The following is a 6193-nucleotide window of genomic DNA, read 5'->3' on the forward strand; positions in this document are numbered from 1 at the left end:
CAGTATGTGTAAAATATTTTTACACTAGTAAATGTAAAAGTTTTTTTTTTCAGCAGTAAAATGTGAATGAAGATTTTACACAGCAGTGTAAAAATCATTTGTAAAAGAGAGACAGAGTATTTTGTTTTGGTGAAAGTTCTTGTGTAAATCCCTCTGAGAAAGAGGAAGAAAATTGTATCAGGCCTTTTATGAATCAATACAAGTTTATTATGGGTGTGAAAAATCTCTGTTCTCAGAAATTTTTTGAAGCTTCCCTGTGTTAAAGATCCTGTGGCACACAAACAGAGTATTTCCTCTGTTCAATATTTGTTTGAAATTACCAGAAATTTCCAACATGGTATCAGAGCGTATCCAGGCTCTTTGAAGGTGTAAAGAAGCTGAAGGAAGGTCCCTTTGTTGCAGCAGTAAATCCTCTCTAGCAAAGTGAAGTCTCAGGCAAAAGAACCCAGGTATTCCTCAAAGTTTTTTTTGTGTTACTACTAAAGAAACAATCAGTGTTTTAAATATACAGTCAAGGATTTAGAAGCACATCTGAGAATGCAAGGAATGGCTAGCACAAGCACTAGCATGGGTATGTTTAACACCCAGCTCCCACAGTTTAATGGGAAAAACTATGACTATTGGGCAATAACCATGACTGCCCTGTTTGCTTCTCAAGATTTATGGGAATTAGTTGAGGATGGTTTTGAAGAACCAGCAGATGAAAATCAGTTTAATAGATTAACTCAGGGAGAGAAGGATCTATTGAAGAGTAATAGGAAAAAGGATTCAAAAGCCCGTGTATTGTTGTATCAAGCAGTGGACCAGAGTGTGTTTCCAAGGATAGCAGCAGCTAAGACATCCAAAGAAATATGGCAAACTCTCAAGACAGCCTATCAAGGCATGGAGAAAGTGAAGACAGCAAAACTACAATTGCTGAGGAAAGATTTTGAGAATCTGAACATGAAGGAGTCAGACAACATTGACTCATTCTTCACACATGTGATTGGTCTGGTCACACAAATAAGGACTCATGGAGAAACTCTTGAAGAAAGGAGGATTGTGGAGAAAATATTGAGGGTTTTACCCTCAAAGTTTGATGTGATTGTCACCACCATAGAGGAGACAAAGGATCTCTCAAACTTTTCAGTTGATGAGCTACATGCATCACTGGTAACACATGAGCAGAGGTTGAGTAGAAATGAAAACTCATCTCTAGAGCAAGCTTTCAAGACCCAGATGTCCTTTGGAAGAGGAAGAGGTCAAGGCAGAGGAAACAAGAGAGGAAGAGGCAGAAGCCAAAACAGAGGTGGAAGGAACAGTCCAACAAATGCTCAAGGAAGGGGCAGCAATCCAAATCAGAACCAAGGCCAAGGTAGCAGTCAACAAAGAGGACAACATCATGCTCAAGGACAAAGGTATGAAAAATCCAATGTCCAATGTTATTATTGTAAAAAATATGGGCATTATGCCAATGAATGTAGGAAGAAGCAGCATGATATGAGTAATAGACCAAATGCAAATGTCACTAGAGAAAACATCAGTCAAGATAATGTGTTTTTAGCTTGTAACATGGCTGAAACAAACAGTGAAGATATATGGTTTTTAGATTCCGGTTGTAGTAACCATATGACAGGAAACATAGCCCTGCTTTCAAACTTGGATCAGAGTGTGAAATCAGAAGTCACACTTGGGACTGATAGCAAAATTTCTGTTAAGGGAAAAGGAGAAGTCAAAATATTTACAAAGAAAGGTGAAAAGAAAACCATAGCAGATGTCTACTATGTCCCTGGAATGAGATGTAACCTCTTGAGTATTGGACAGCTTGTCCATAAGGGGTACAATGTTTTCTTTGTGAATGATGTGTGCACTATCATGGATAGAGCACCCAGCAATCGATGCATTGCTGAAGTGAAGATGACAAGGAACAGGATGTTCCCTCTTAGAATCAGGGCAGATTTGAAAAACAAAGATGTAATTGCTGCAGTTACCCAAGAGGCTTTCCAAAGCGTGCCAAAGGATGAAAATTGGTTGTGGCACTTGAGATTTGGACATCTCAACTTTGGAGGTCTTAACTTATTGAGCAGAAAAGGGATGGTAAGAGGATTACCATTGATAGAGAAACCGGACAGCCTTTGTGAAGGTTGCATATTGGGTAAACAACACAGAGAAAGTTTTCCATCAGGGAAAAGCATAAGGGCAAAAGCACCCTTAGAGATTATCCACTCAGATTTATGTGGACCGATGCAAACTCCATCACTTGCAGGCAGCCTATATTTTCTAACATTCATTGATGATTTTACCAGAAAAACTTGGGTCTATTTTCTTAAGAACAAAAGTGAAGTGTTTGAAAAATTTCGAAATTTCAAGGCACTTGTGGAAAACCAAAGCGGGCTGCATGTCAAAGTTTTGAGAACTGACAGAGGAGGTGAGTATATCTCCAAGGAATTCCTATGGTTTTGTAGAGAAAATGGAATTCACAAACAATTCACAGCTAGGTACACCCCACAGCAAAATGGAGTTGCTGAAAGGAAGAACAGGACCATCATGGATATGGCGAGGAGCATGTTGAAGGCAAAGCATTTGCCAAATGATTATTGGGCTGAAGCTGTACACTGTGCAGTATACATTTTGAATAGGTGTCCTACAAAAGCAGTGATGAATAAAGTGCCGGAAGAAGCATGGAGTGGGAGAAAGCAAGGAGTCACACACATGAAAATTTTTGGATGTGTGGCTTATGCACACATTCCAGATCAGCTAAGGAAGAAGTTGGACAACAAAGGGGAGAAATGTATTTTCATTGGATACAGTGAGGAATCCAAAGCTTACAGGTTGTATATCCCATCCACCAAGAAGTTTTTTGTCAGCAGAGATGTTCAGTTCATTGAAGAGGAAGCTTGGGATGGAAGCATAGAGAAAATAGTGAATGTTAAAAACTGTTTGTCTCATGATGAAGATGATGAGGAGGTGGCTGAAATACATCCCCAAACAGCAGTGCCAACACAAGGACAGCAAGGAACACCCTTGAGGATAAATGAAAGTGCTTCTCCAAGCACACCACAAGGAGGAAATTCAAGTGCATCTTCAAGCACTTGCACACCGAATGAAAGAGGTAAGAAATTCAGAAACTTAAGTGATATTTATGATGAAGGAATGAATTCATTGTTTGCCTTGTATTGTCATGTTGATGACCCTATTCATTTCGAAGATGCAATTAAGGATAAGAAATGGATAGAAGCTATGGATGACGAGATAAATGCCATAGAGAGAAACAAAACATGGGATTTGGTAGAGCTACCAAAAGGTAAAGAGGTCATAGGAGTTAAATGGGTCTACAAGACCAAGTGCAATGCTGAAGGCAAGATAGAAAGGCACAAGGCAAGGCTGGTTGTCAAGGGATACAAGCAGCAGTATGGAAGAGATTATGAGGAGACTTTCGCACCGGTTGCAAGAATGGAAACCGTGAGAGTAGTGCTGTCCATAGCAGCACAAAAAAAATGGAAAGTTTACCAAATGGACGTGAAGTCAGCATTCCTAAATGGAGTGTTAATGGAAGAGGTTTACATTGAACAACCTCTAGGCTATGAGAAGAAAGGTGAAGAGCACAAAGTGTGCAGATTGAAGAAAGCTCTTTATGGGCTGAAGCAAGCGCCAAGAGCATGGTACAGTAGGATAGATTCCTATCTACTGGAGAATGGATTTGACAAATGTGAGGGAGAACCCACTGTCTACATCAAAGAAAAGGATGGTAAAATTCTGATTGTTGTGTTGTATGTTGATGATGTTATTTTTACAGGTAATGATGACTACCTCATTGAACAGTTCAAAACAGTCATGAAAGAAGAATTTGAAATGACTGACATGGGTTTGTTGAGATACTTCTTAGGAATAGAAGTAGATCAAAATGAAAATGGAATTTTTATCTCACAGGCAAAATATGTAAATGAAGTGTTGGAAAGATTCCATATGCAAGAGTGCAAGGCAGCAATCACTCCCACAATAATGGGATTAAAACTCAGCAAAGAGGACAACAACAAGGACTTTGATCCTAGTTTGTACAAGAGTATAGTTGGCAGCCTAATGTATTTGACTGCAACTAGGCCTGACATAATGTTTGCTGTTAGTTTAATTTCCAGATTCATGGAGAGGCCAAAGGAAGCACATTGGCAGGCAGCAAAAAGGATTCTGAGGTATGTCAAAGGTACCAAAATGTTTGGAATTTTATATAATGTCTCAGAACATTCAGATTTAGTTGGATACACTGATAGTGATTGGGCTGGAAGTGTAGATGATCGGAAAAGCACATCCGGTTATGTTTTTCACATGGGTTCAGGAGCCATTTCATGGGCTTCTAAGAAGCAGTCCATTGTAGCATTGTCTACAGCAGAGGCAGAATATGTGGCAGCTACAACAGCAGCATGTCAAGCAGTTTGGATGAGAAGAATGTTGAGGAGCTTAGGCCAAGAGCAGGCAAAAGCAACGGTGATTTTTTGTGACAATAGATCAGCTATTGCATTATCCAAGAATTCGGTGTTTCATAAGAGAACGAAACACATCGACACAAGGTTTCACTACATCAGAGAATTGGTGAACAATGGAGAAATTGTTCTACAACATTGCAGGACTCAGGAACAGGTTGCAGACATTTTGACAAAGCCATTGGATCAGAAAAGTTTTGAATTTTTGAGGAAGTGTTTGGGTATGACTGATAACCCAGCAGTTGAAATTAAAGGGGAGTGTTGAAATATTAATTTCAACCGCACGTTTATTGCAGCGTGGTTTGGCAAAACCACCCAGACTTCCCCGCACCACCTATTGGCAAAAGTGGTATCCGTAAGAAGGGCTCCGAACACCCCGATCAATTGACACGCGTCCAGTGTACAACCATGAAACCGCCCATTCCCCGGCCATTAAACTTCGTTTGAGTTGTGTGACTTGAGCTTGCAAATTGCGTCCGATCAAGTCAACGCACTTCGATCTCATTCAATCTGCCAAGACGTTAATTTTACTCTTACCGCAGGCTGTGTTATTAATGCATTTAATAAATTGTCATAGGTGTAGGTGAAATATTTAAAGTTTTGCATACGGCATGTAATAATGTATGTTTCTTTTTGGTAGTCGTTTTTTTTGGGTATCACATATGAAGAGTATGTGTTATGTTTTTATGTGTTGACTTTGTAACTTGGAAAAACACACGGGGATGAAAAAAAAAAACACAGAGCACTGCAGTGCGAAAGTATGTGTAATGTAATATGTAATGAATGAGATGAAAAGGGCTCGCAGCAGCGAATGAAGAATAGGGGAAGCAATAGTGAATGGTGAATTGTATGGTGCGGGTAATTTTTTTTTGGTAAATGTAATGTAAGAAAACCTTACAGCATATGTAAAAATTGGTTTTTACAGTAGTATGTGTAAAAGATTTTTACACCAGTAAATGTAAAAGTTTTTTTTTTCAGCAGTAAAATGTGAATGAAGATTTTACACAGCAGTGTAAAAATCATTTGTAAAAGAGAGACAGAGTATTTTGTTTTGGTGAAAGTTCTTGTGTAAATCCCTCTGAGAAAGAGGAAGAAAATTGTATCAGGCCTTTTATGTATCAATACAAGTTTATTATGGGTGTGAAAAATCTCTGTTCTCAGAAATTTTTTGAAGCTTCCCTGTGTTAAAGATCCTGTGGCACACAAACAGAGTATTTCTTCTGTTCAATATTTGTTTGAAATTACCAGAAATTTCCAACAGAAATTGGGCTATTGGGAGCTTCAAAGCTTCATCTACATTCATGGTTTTGAGGTTCTGAGATGTTAAATTCCTTATTCTGTAAATATTTCTGTCATCATGGAGTTGAAGGAAACACTAGCTTTTGTAAAGTTCGTGGTTAATAACAGATGGTTTGTTCTGTTTGTATGTTTTGTAATAATGGCGTTCGTTGGGGGTGCATATATATTTGGAATTTATTCTCCTGCAATCAAAACAGCTCTGAAGTATGACCAAAAGACATTGGACACGTTGGGGTTCTTTAAGGATTTGGAAGCCAACGTAGGGATTATTTCTAGCCTGTTGGATGAAGTTGTTCCTCCATCGGTGGCGCTTGCAGTGGGTGGATTAATGAACATCACTACATTTTTTATGGTGTGGCTCATTGTCACAGACCGTATTGCCACTCATAAAAAATGGCTTATGTTTCTGTACGTAACAGTGGAATCCAATTCCCAGA

Source organism: Pinus tabuliformis, chromosome 4_2 (genome assembly GCF_031772625.1).
Source record: "Pinus tabuliformis cultivar Carrire ecotype Pingquan chromosome 4_2, CPIR1, whole genome shotgun sequence".
Taxonomy (NCBI): Eukaryota; Viridiplantae; Streptophyta; class Pinopsida; order Pinales; family Pinaceae; genus Pinus; species Pinus tabuliformis.